The sequence below is a fragment of the Thermobia domestica genome, chromosome 9 (genome assembly GCF_964235325.1).
Source record: "Thermobia domestica chromosome 9, izTheDome1.hap1.1, whole genome shotgun sequence".
Lineage (NCBI taxonomy): Eukaryota > Metazoa > Arthropoda > Insecta > Zygentoma > Lepismatidae > Thermobia > Thermobia domestica.
The window spans coordinates 117687846-117700898 of NC_137462.1; positions in this window are offsets into that span (position 1 = coordinate 117687846).

Genomic DNA, 13053 nt, shown 5'->3' on the forward strand with positions numbered 1-13053 from the left:
AAGCGTTTGATAGTGTCCTACAAGGAATTGAACCCTATATCTTTTGAACCAAAAAGATGCCTAAGCCACCAGACCAGGAACGAGCGCTTTGCTGTGTATTGTTATTTGTTTCTTTCTTGTTTTATGAAATAAAAATTGAATAGTAAATGCAGTCAGTAAGAATATAATGTATCATTAAATTTAACATAGAAAATTTGAAAGATGTGTTTTTCTTCACTATAGTAGAAAAGGAGGATAAGGTAGATAAAGGTGTTATATGTTATATTTAAACTCTTTTTACATCATTAGTTTCTGAATATATAACTTGTGATCATCAAATAATTATATGGTGTTTTATTTGCAGGAAAGGAGCTGCATGTGTAAATGAATACAGCTTATTGTGCGTCGAAATAATCGCTTTCCATGGTTATCTACTTCTGAGAACGCGTGTTGTAGTATCGCATACTTTGGGCCAAAGCAGCTTGTGGGATACAGTTGAGTTAAACGTTCAAATTGAGTTGGATGCCCGAGGATTGTTATTCTTCTAAATATTTCTTCAAGTTAGGCAAAATAAAATAATCTGCAGGGATAAACGTACTGAATGGGGGAAACGGGTAATAGAAAATGCTATTAAATTAAACCTTTGAGTTTTTCATCCCGCGTTTATGCCGTCTAGGTAAAAGCAGATGGTGATGATGAGAAATGAATGGGATGGTGGAATGAAGAAAAAACCCAAGAAAACCCACGCACACCATGTTTGTCCACTACAAAGCCCACTTGGTGCGAACTGGATTACCGGAAAGATTTAGGTAAGTATGCTGAAATAGTAAATAACACCGGGAACTTGCCTACACAAATGCATTCCTAAGCCATGTGTTTTCTTCACTATAGTACAAAAGGAGGAAAGCGATGTAGGTCAAGGAGAAATTAACTGTGTCTTTTCCAACAACACGCAACATTAAAATTTTGATATGTACACAGAATTACAGCAGTAATTAAGAGGAGAAAGCTTCGAATCCTATACAGAAAAAAACAGTATCTCCTAGGAATGATTATAGAAAACAAAATTTGTGCAATGAGAATTGTAAGGAAACGGAAGAACCCGAAATCTCATGGACACGATATTATGTATCACAAACTCACATTGCCTGGAATCGAACTGAGAATCTGAAGGAGTGAGCACTCTACCATAGACACACAGTGCCCTAAGATTGTATGAGCATTACATTGTACGTTCAAAGCATCTGCCAATACTTAAAGTGTGTATATTTGTGTCCTGGTTTTATTGAAATGAGGAAAAGGAAAGACAGACGGCAAGAGATGTTTAAACAGAGTGAAATATATCTATCTAACAGTCTCGTGATACACAGAAGTCGTTATGGATTGGCCTAAATTACAGATAATTCCAATCTTTGTACGTATGTAGTTTAAACCCAGAGGAGAATATGTCGAAGACTCAAAAATCAAAGAAGCCCTGTCACCATCTCATATGACATGGACGTTTCCAAGCGATGCACACCTTAATGCATGTATCAAAACACGTTAGCAGTCTCTCTCCCCCTTTTCCCTCATTCTGAGAAGAAATGAAATGAAAACTTTGTTAATTAGTTTTAGCCCTTCTTCATACCTCTCTCTCAGTGGGACTCAAAACAGAGGATGAAGGGGACTTCTGAGAATATCGTTATGTGCTACTTCTATGTTACTAATTTCGTTCTGTTTAATTAGAAGGGACGGCCATGGCGAAGCAAGAGGAAAATTGTGTGTAGAGATGTGAGAAGGCAGAAGCAGAAATGGTGTGCTGATTATTATGAAAGACGTGAAACATTTGATGCCCCCCTTCTCCCCGTCATGCATCATGACGTTCCTTCTTGTCCCTAGCAACTTCTCTTCCGCGTGAATCAGCATGTTTCTTCACAGAAATTCCTCTCTTTTTTATCCTTTCTTTACTCTGCTGTGTGTTTCCCAAGGGGACTGAAATTGCTACACCAGCAGAGTTATAAGTGGGCTGCGGACTCAGAAAAAGAAATGAGTGCAGAAAAGAAATCTTAAAAGATGTTTACTTTTGCTCTCGTTCTCTTCTTGTTACAGAAGAGACTAAAGCAAATAACTAACTTTTTTTGGCGCATTGAAACGGAAAGTGGTAAACGAAAGAAAGTCCAAGAAACCAAAATTCGATAAATGATCAGTCTTAATGGTAAGCTTTTGGTTTGCTTGATATTTTTGTCATGGAAGTACACACATAATTTTTTTCTTCTTAAATTAGTTTTAAAACATATCAAAACACAGACCAGAATTTGTATTTCAATTTAAATTTTGAAAGACTTTGCATCATTACTTTATTCGTGATATTTGAGTAGCAACACTAACTCATTAAACTCTAAGAATTCATAAGTTTATATATTTAATATAACCTTTAAAGTTCAAGTTACATATATATCTAATAAGTTTGTATGATCGCAAACAAAAGTGCATTCACACTTGCAATTTTTTCACATCCTTCAACGTTAGACAATCTACAATGCAGTGAGGGTTGTTTGGTTGAGAACTGAGTATGGTATACTACAAGTGCTCTAGTTTCTTCTAAAGCTGCCAGTGTAGCAAACTGAAAGAAGTGGAATAATATTAATGCCTCTGCACCAAATAAAAGAATTGGGAAGAAGACACCGTTTAGTGTCTACAAAGTGATTTATGTCATCAGAAAGTTACAAAGTGATCTTATTTAATGTAAGATATACCAAGGAAAAGTCAACGTTATACAAACTTTCATTTTTGTTCATAGGATACAGTATTTTGTGAAATCTTTGGATGTTTTACATAATTCCTTTAAACGTTATCTTCACTTTTGCTAGTTTACAGCTTTAATATCGTTTCTGAAAATTTATGAAAAAAATATCACGTCGTGTAAGGTGGTTTGTCTCTAGTCTTTGGTTTGCCATTTTTCCCGTAAAACCATCATATTTTTTACTTTTTTTAAAAAAATATTATTATTATTATTATTATGTGTCATTTGCACATTAAAGCAAGAAAGAATATTTTTAACCTTAAAGATGTTGGTAATTCACAAGTTTGAAATAAAACAAACGCCATGTTTAATAAAACTGATTAAATTCTTCCTTCAAATTTATATTTTTACATTTCATGGTTACATTTCATTTAGGCTAAAGGAGATGGTTGATTTATGAAAGCAAATTCTTCTGAAATAATTATTGGATTGAGAATAATGGAGAAAACGGGACAACGTTGAGGAAACCCAAGGACACGAAGTTGTTTACTACAAACTTACATAGACTAGAATCGAACCAGTGGCCTCTTCCACCGAAGGTGAGCTTTCTACTATTAAACTCTCGTGCCTTCCTTTATGAAATTTACTGTGGAACATATTTTTCGAGTGGGTAGGAATGTAAAGAAAGATACCTCCGAAATGGTGAAAATTGAGTTACCTATCAGCAAAGATAGCTAGTATTCTTCCACCACGGTGGTTATCACAAACCGGCAGTGCTTGGGAACGAACTTGACTATGTACCTGTGCGATCATACGGAGATCGGCACTTCAAATTTCATTTATCTCAAACTAAACTTTTTCAAGTTACCTCACTTTACACATCTGTTTGATTTTAAATTGGAGAGATACATGAATTTACAGAAGGAGTGATTGGGAAGCCTCAGAGAAAACTTAAATTATAAGACCTCAAAATCGAACATTTTTTTGCTGAAGTTATCACTAAATATTATGTTCTTGAAATGAAATGAAATCTTTCAGTTTAATATCCCATGATTAAACCCTTTAGGCTAAGGGAGGAGGATGATTAGGGCAAGTGAATGATGATGGAAGAAATTGGTGGAAAAAGAATTTGGGAGAAAACACGAGTATTCTGAGAAAGCCTACGCACACGATGTTGTCCACCACAAACTTACTCGGCCGGGGATCGAATTAGAAACCCCACGAACCTGAAATCTATCAATGAGCCTCCGTGACTCTCCAGGTCTGTTCTTATACTATGTATTAAGCACATAAAGACATTTAAGTTGGGGTGAATTTATGCTTTTTACCTCTTGTTTGTGATATAAATCAACCAGAAACATCAAGAGACGATCGAGAAGCTCTAAAGAAAATATCCATCACATTGTCAAAATAGAATAACTTTTTGCCAAAGTTGCAGTAAAAAAAATTTGGTTCTTTTAAATCACAATATGTATATTTGAAAACTTGTAAATGCAGTTTATTTTTCCTCCTTTCATCATTTTATTCTTGTCAAATTTCAACCCCAAAGAATGTGCTTATTTTCTTAAGCAAAGAAAAGCACATTGCGAGTTTAGTGAAAAACGAACAATTTTGCGAAAGTTGTCGCGAAAGGAAAACGTAGACAAATGCCAGACGGACAAACACACAGACACATACGCACACACACACACACACACACACACACAAACACATAGAAATGTCTGTTGAGAGAATGATGGCAGCTCGCTGTAACTAACAGTGGAGTATTTTTTCCGGTAATGCATTTGACAAATTGTAATTCTGATATTTTCTGCTTAAATGTTAAAGAGAAAAAGGAAAAATAAATCCGAGATAAGGTTAACGTGTCTTTCTTTTCCTGACGAAATTATAATTAATCGCGGATTTCAGAGGTAATGTGTTTTCAGAGACATTCATACAGATGGCGCTGACATCGTTTTGCTTGTGGGTTTCATTTTCCGTAGTTAAAACATTTTATTTCATGTGATTTTTATTTTTTTTAAAAAAAGAACTACACCAAGTATAACAAAAATGGAAACGAATAAAATGAAATAACTCCAAATAAGAAATTGACATTGAAGTTAAAATTTTAAAAAAAGGGTATAACTATCTGGTTTTTTTTATCTTGTTTTTATAGCAAAAATATTATCACAAAAGCGATGGCGTAATTTGAGTACGTCAAAAAGAGATATGTGTTTCTTTACACATAGATAGGAACATATATATATATATATATATATATATATATATATATATATATATATATATATATATATATATATATATATATATATATATCACTTTTTGTGTTTGTGTTGTGATTGGTAGAATGTAACCAGTGCAGTTGTTCTGTTTGATCCCAGATGCTGGGAAAGAAGCTTCTAAGAGAGTAAAGGAGAGAAAAACATGAAAACTGCCATACCAATCTCGTTATTTGTGACAGTTACAACGAAAAACGTCTCTTTACAAAGGCATTCCTAAAAGGATTATCCACAAAGCTTTCTTTGGCGAAGCCTCATGAATCTTTCTTTCCTTCTATCTTGCTTTTAAACAATTACCATTCTTTATTTTTCTTATTATTTTACCATAGGAAAAATGTAAATAATTAAAAGGCCACTTCGCAAAAGAAGTACTGAAGCATTGTTTTGTATAGAAAGAATTTTTCCACATAGCATAATATTTTTTTTTTTTTTTAGATATAAACAAATTCTAAATTCCTATTTTCATATCGTTCTGTATCAGCTCTCATTGTCATCCAATCTTCGTAGAAATACTGTATTTATAGATGCCACAAGTAGTATGCCGACACTGGTAGCAGTGTGTCACTGTTAAGAGCATTAAACAAACAATAGATACAATCTGTTAGTTCATAGTGTATTGACTTCATATTTAGTACATAAATCGATCAATTAATAATCTATTATACCAGAATAAAACCAATCATTAAATTAGCAGTGAAAAACACTTTCTAAAACCAAAGAAAGTTTTTCTCGACTTTCTCAAAAACTATGCATGAAAATTTAACCTCAAACACGACATTATGTAACATACATGTGCGAGGAGTGATCGGAAAGTAAGGTTTCAAAGCCTGCAGTGAAACGTGTGTATATTATTTCATAGAACCAATAGAGTCAACAGATTTTCTAAATGTTAGGTTATTTTTCGACATACGAGTCTCCATATAGGTTGAAGCACTTGTCGCATCCTGGGATTAGTGTGAATATTCACTCCTTTTAAAATTATTGTTCTTGCGTGTTCAGCCACGTTGTCACGAAGTGTTTCACCTACCCGTCTGAACCGAAGTGACATCCTCCTAGGTTCTCTTTCAAGTGCGGGAACAGGTGAAAGTCACTTGGAGAGAGGTCCGGGATGTAAGGAGGGTGATCCACTATGTCCCTGCGAAACCACTTCAACAGCGTGGTAGTCTTCTGGGCTGTATGTAGGCGCTTGAAGGAAAATGACGCTACCTCTACCAGCAGTGAATAAGTTACATGTTTCGCCCACAGAAATCGTATAACTGAGCGGACTTCTTCGTGAGATCAGTTTACCAAGCGAGTCGCCATTTGTGTTTACCTACAACTAGCGGCCGTAGGTGGCGGGTGTATGAAACTCTGCACAATTGCCAAATCCATGTAGTAAAATTATCGCCCACCTCTCACTCATTCCTCTATAACAGGCGAAACTCTAGAAATATCGTCCTTGTAACCGTACCTTCTGAACCTTCCTCGTATATATATATATATATATATATATATATAGATAGATAGATAGATAGATAGATATAGATATACGAGGAAGATTAATAATATTTGAGAATTTAGAAGTCTGTCTAGAAGAAAGAAGTTCAAGAGTTTTCGGTGCAAATTTTTATGTCGATACAAATCTTTTATCAATCTCTATTTCATGTATGTTATTTCTCTCGCCAATTGCAGTAACCTTGATTTCAGTAGCATTTTTATAAGAAACTTATGTCGGCAATAGACTTTCTTGTAACAGGGACAAAGAACCTCGGTGTTAAGTCGGCGTTAAATATTTGAATTAATTAATCAACCGTTAAAGGATATTATGGCATGCTGTGTTCCAATTGTGTCCTTCAAACTCGTCATCGAATCAGTACAATTTTGTATGATCCTTCCGTGTGATTTCTAGTCATTACGGTATGCATGTATTATACAGAAACCATAATCTTGATCACATTTACCAGGCTGGGGATACATACCTTTTCACCCTCCCCCCAAGGTATGAAAATACTTGTTTCAAGTTGGATTCGAACCATTACTTGAATTTTTATCCAATAAAATAGACTCTAGGTGAGATAGAACTTGTATTGGTAGAGAGAAACTATACTATTTGTAGAGAAACTATACCCTTAGTGGCTTGATCAATAAGGGGAACTTTCAGTATTAAAAAAAACACAGTGTGTCATGATAACTTTTAAAGATGTTAATTCTTCTGCCTTATTCCTAACATATTTCTCTTTTTCTCTCTTTTCAGTTCTTGTTAAACTTGAACTTCTTCTCTTTTCTGTAGTCCGTTAATAAATTTGACTCTCGATTGAAATTCTCTTAAAGCCTTGGTGGCTGTAAACAATATCCAACTATTCTTGCGTATGACATTTTTTTTTGTTTGTTTGTTTAGGAGTCACCTTTCTCATTTAGAACTAGTAAGCTACATAGATTATTTTATAATTAGCTTTCCATTTTCAAACGAAGATGTTAGCGGAAGACCGTGGTCTGTGAAAACTTCTCAGTTGCTGCAATTGACTTGTCAATAATAGCAAATGCCTATGATGATGATTTCTTCTAGTGAATCTCTGATATTCTTCTAAAGTCTTTGGTTTCGTCTTCCCATAATATTTTTAATAGTCCAGTAAAGGAGGTATTTTATTCAGAGGTGTTAGAACATATTGTTTAAAGAGAAGATTTTCATTGAAAAAAAATATGAGTGTCATACAAAATTAGTACAGAAAAGTCTGGGATCTGACACGCTTACTAATTTTTAAACTCTCAGTGCTATTATTGCATAACATAAGTATGGACTTCAAACTTGAAGAATATGACTATGCTTTTAAGACATTTTTTAATAAATTAAGACTGAATTTTAAGAATTATTAAGGTCGAATGATAAACGTGGATTTATACTGAATATAACATTGTAGTATCCATAAAATGGATAACTTTATGCATGTTGATACAATTTTTCACATAGTTTAAAAACATAATGGGTATGGAAGTATTTTATGTTAGCGACAATTTATTTGTTACATGACACTTTCACACTACCATCTACTTCCACACACGTAATTATATGCCACATTATGCATGCATCTTGTGCATGCATGCATAATTCGATATCGAATAGCCGTTTCCCGCTGTTGAATTAGTGCACGCCTGGTTTTGTTCCCGTCGGGTCTAATCATTTGAGGGATAACTTTTGGCCACACACTATTAATAACATAGTCCCCACGCTTTCTCCTTAATGTTGTCGATCAAGTTTTTGTTTTGAGGTTTACAAGAAAATAAAAATTCACATTACTCTCCCCGCTGGTTTAGTGTTTAGGTCGCGTACCATTGGAACACTGGTCCCAGGTTCCCTCCGTGGCTAAGCGGTTAGCGTACGCGCCTTTGGCATGGGAGGCAAGGGTTCGATTCCCGGCGGGAGCTCATATGGTTCGGATTCCACGTTAATCAGTAGGTCCACGTATCATGTAGCCTCGCTGCTGAACGGGACGTTAAATTCAAAATCAACTCAACTCAACTGGTCCCAGGTTCGTTTCCCAATGCAAGAACCTTGAAATTTGAACGCATTACGGTGGTGGTTCGGATTCTATCTTAAACTGTAGGTTCATTGTTCATGTAACCTCGGTGCTGAAAAGGAATTTAAACTACAAACCAACTATCCAAACGTTCACGTCATTTTTGGCAGTTCATTCCCAGCTATTGTAACTGTTTTTTTTGTTTTTTTTTTGTTTTTTTTTTTTTTTGAAAATAAAAGTAAGAGTCTGTTGTGTGAAATATTAAATAATTGTTATTATGAGCCAAATAATAATTTTTAAAATGTAAAATAAAAGAAAGTGTTACACTTTTGGTATCGGCATTTGCGGTACTGCGACATTTGGGTTGCTGTTCAAAATAACTTCTTATTTGCCAACGTGAGAAAAGGGCGTTTTCGGGCGTTCATTTAGAAGACAGATACAATGTCTCAACTGTTACATAAATCCCAGGCCTTATCAAGTGTAATAAACGAAGTCAAAATTAACTTTTAATCAATTTGTAATTTACTTTCGTGCTTTATGAAAAAGAATTCAATCAGTATTTTAATGACAATCACTGAAAATTCCCAAATAAAATACAATTACTGTGCGAAATTTAAATACTCTATTACATATATAAAAAATAACCAATAATGAATACAGTACAATAATCATTCTAAATATTAATAACACATCGAGCTCTTTATAAGCAAATAAAATACCTAGTAATGAATACAAAACGCGTCTACCGATTTGTCAGTCTGTTTTACAAATACAAAACTTTCTGGTTTAAAGTAACCGCTGGGGAAATGGTTCAGTTTAGACATTCACCAATCCAATGCATTGTACAATACTGTAAATCAGCAAGAGTCGGAAATTACGAAAATGAACACATTATAGTACTTGAAACACCAATATTAACGGATAAAATTTATGTGAAACTAGGTTAAATAATGAGCTATAGAAAACTGTACTTTCCGGATGTATACAAAATTCTACTTCATTACAAAGTTCAGGATGAAGTGCATCAGTGCTAGGGTAATATGGATAATAAGGATAATGAAATGCCTTTGTACTAGCATGTAATGCAATAATCCTGCCGATTTTCTCAGTGATATTATAGGCCTGCTATACACTATGAGATAAGTAGTAGGAAATAGCTTAATATTTATCTGAGGAAAAATGTTATGACATATCTTGTAGGAAATCCTACCCACTTGTGCCAAACACGTAACTAAACTGCACGTCCTACTGATGTTGATAAATTCCACACCTATAAAAAAAAAAACATAAAAATCAGAAGATAAATTAGCGAAACAGCCCCTGCACCACACTTCATTTTGTCAAGTATTTTTGCTCTTTCACCCACATACGCCTGGCAGGAAGAAAACAAATGTTTTCACTTTCTCTCACCTGATGTCGCTTAAATCGAAATCTTATGAATTTTCGTTACGAAATAGAGCGTGCCCTAAATACAAGAAATCTCATAGGATCGTTCAGAACATAACAAATGACATGCGATTTGATGCCACACACTTTGAGATTTTGCCTCTAGAAAAAATCGTAAGAGATTTCCTAGGATCTATCCTATAATGTTTTGCGAATCCTATAATGTATAATAATAGCTGACCTTATTGGGTAATATTGCGAATCCTGTTAACCAATCCCGTCATACCAAATCTCTATCAGATTTCAAATTACTCGTGTGTTTGACATTAGTTGCATCTGTGTGATGGTAAAGATTGATTTACACCAAATTGTCTTCTTTCTGAAAACCTCTCTATTTATCGCAGTCATTACTTTTAACCATTACACAGATAATACGTATTTACAGCTTTTCCACTAGCTTCTGATTTTTATATCAGGTAACATGCTAGATATGCTACTTGTGTACTTATCTTAAAAAGTTGATACCTCTTCGTTCCACCGGTAGCATTCCTGACTCTCAAAAGTACTGTATCTCAAACACCGTGACTCTGACTTGTATTGACAGTTGATATCTACTTTTCTTTAGAATGTTTTCACATGTGAAATACAGAAAACCAATAGCCTTAGCAGTGACCCTCTTCAAACACTCTCCACTTGATCCCCCGTTATTCTATTAATATTGTTTAACATTGCTACTCGATGCGATGATCAGTGATGCTTTAACACCGGTGCACCAGGGGCAATGTCCTGATAACTTTAGTAAATTTTGAGAAACTGATATATATATATGATAGGTATGTTTTTATGCTCCGTGTAACGTGGGTTCCTGTCACCACGGCATGGCGCGTCCTCAGGTTGCGGATCGAGGAGAAGGCCTCTAGATATAGAGGTTAGCTGCGAATATACTGAATAAGCAGTCGCGGATAGCCGACTAGGAGTGGTCCTCCAGCTTGGGGGTTTGGGTAGGGCTAACAACCTCATCCTGTAAAAAAACACTTGTTCAGAAATATTCACAAAAGCCTCGGACAAGGACTGATAACTTGGCACGACCTCAGCAAAAGAAAATTGACATGAGATTTGGAACATGAAATATTAGGAGTCTTTATAGGGGAGGCGCGTTAAAATCCGTAACGAGTGAGTTAGAGAAATACAGGATGGACGTAGTAGGAGTTCAGGAAGTTAGGTGGGAAGGAAATGGATCTGAGAATTCCGGAAATTTTACGTTCTTTTACGGGGAAGGAAATAAAAATCACCAGTTAGGAACAGGGATTTCGTTCATAAACGTATATTACCAGCAATTAAACGGGTTGAATTTGTCACTGACAGACTTTCTTTTATTACTCTTAAGGGACGGTGGTGTGATATTATTGTTTTAAATGTACATGCCCCAACTGAAGACAAGGATGAAAATATAAAAGACAGTTTTTACGAAGAAGTGGAATGGATATTTGACCAACTCCCGCGATACCGTATGAAAATTCTACTAGGGTATTTCAATGCTAAGGTAGGACGAGAGGATATTTTCAAACCGATTATAGGGAACGAAAGTCTGCATAAGGAAAGTAATGACAACGGTGTTAGACTCGTGAACTTCGCAACATCCAAAAACCTAATCGTGGAGAGTACAAAATTCCCACATCGCGACATTCATAAATATACTTGGACATCACCAGACGGGAAAACACATAATCAAATTGATCACGTTTTAGTAGATAGAAGAAGGCAATCTAGCATAATGATGTCCGGTCGTTTAGAGGAGCTGATTGTGACACTGACCACTACCTGGTAGCAGCGATAATACGAGAGAGGTTATCGTTAAATAAAGTTAATATTCATTGTCCGAAAACGGAGAGATTCAATTTAAAGAAATTAGAAGAGAGCCAGGTAAGAGAGAAATACCAGATTGAAGTTTCGAATAGATTCTCGGCTTTAGAAGATACGGAGTGCACTAGTGTTGAGGATACTTCGATTGAAATTAGAGATATCATTAAAATTTCAGCAAAAGAAAAATTGGGAAACGCGGAAATACGTAGGAACATACCATGGTTCGACCAGGAATGCATAAAACTAGCAGACAAGAGAAAACAGGCAAAATTACGCTGGCTACAAACTCCGAATAAAATAACTACACAAAATTTCGCAGATATCAGGCGGGAAACATCCAAAACTTTTAGAACAAAGAAACGCGATTTTCTGAAAGCTAAAATTAAGGGACTTGAAGATAATAGTAAAAATAAAAACATCCGGGACATGTATAAGGGAATCAACGAATTTAAGAAAGACTATCAACCTCGTGCTTATATATTAAAGAAATCTGACGGTACAGTTCTCACTGATACGGATAGCATCTTAAATAGATGGAAAGATTTCTTTGACGATTTGCTTAACACGCAACCGAAAACTAGTGTGCGTGGAGAAAAGGAGATACACACCGCAGAACCGTATATTCCAGAACCCAACCGAATAGAAGTAGAAACTGCTATAAAGAAACTAAAGAAACACAAATTTCCGGGTGTAGATGAAATTCCGGCTGAGTTAATTTTAGCTGGAGGCGAAAAATTGTGGAACAAGATACACAAACTCATTCTCCTTATCTGGAACAAGGAAGAATTGCCACAAGAGTGGAAAGAATCAATCATTGTTCCAATTCACAAGAAAGGCGATAAAACTGACTGTAATAATTATCGAGGCATTTCTCTTCTGTCAACATCCTATAAAATTCTTTCAAATATTCTATTAGCAAGACTGACCCCATACGCAGATGAAATTATTGGAGATTATCAGTGCGGATTTAGACGAAATCGATCAACTATCGACCAAATATTTACCATTCGCCAAATACTCGAAAAAAGTGGGAATACAATACCCCGCTACATCAACTATTTATTGATTTTAGAAAGGCGTACGACTCGGTTAGGAGAGAAACATTATACAACGTTCTTACAGAACTTGGAATACCGAGAAAGCTAATTAGATTAATCAAGACATGTTTAAATGAATCCCAAATTAAAGTCCGGGTAGGAAAATTTTTGTCCACGAGCTTTCACGTTGAAAATGGCCTGAAACAAGGAGATGCATTGTCGCCATTATTATTTAACTTCGTTCTGGAATACGCTATAAGGAAAATCAAAGATAGCAACCACGGCCTACAGTT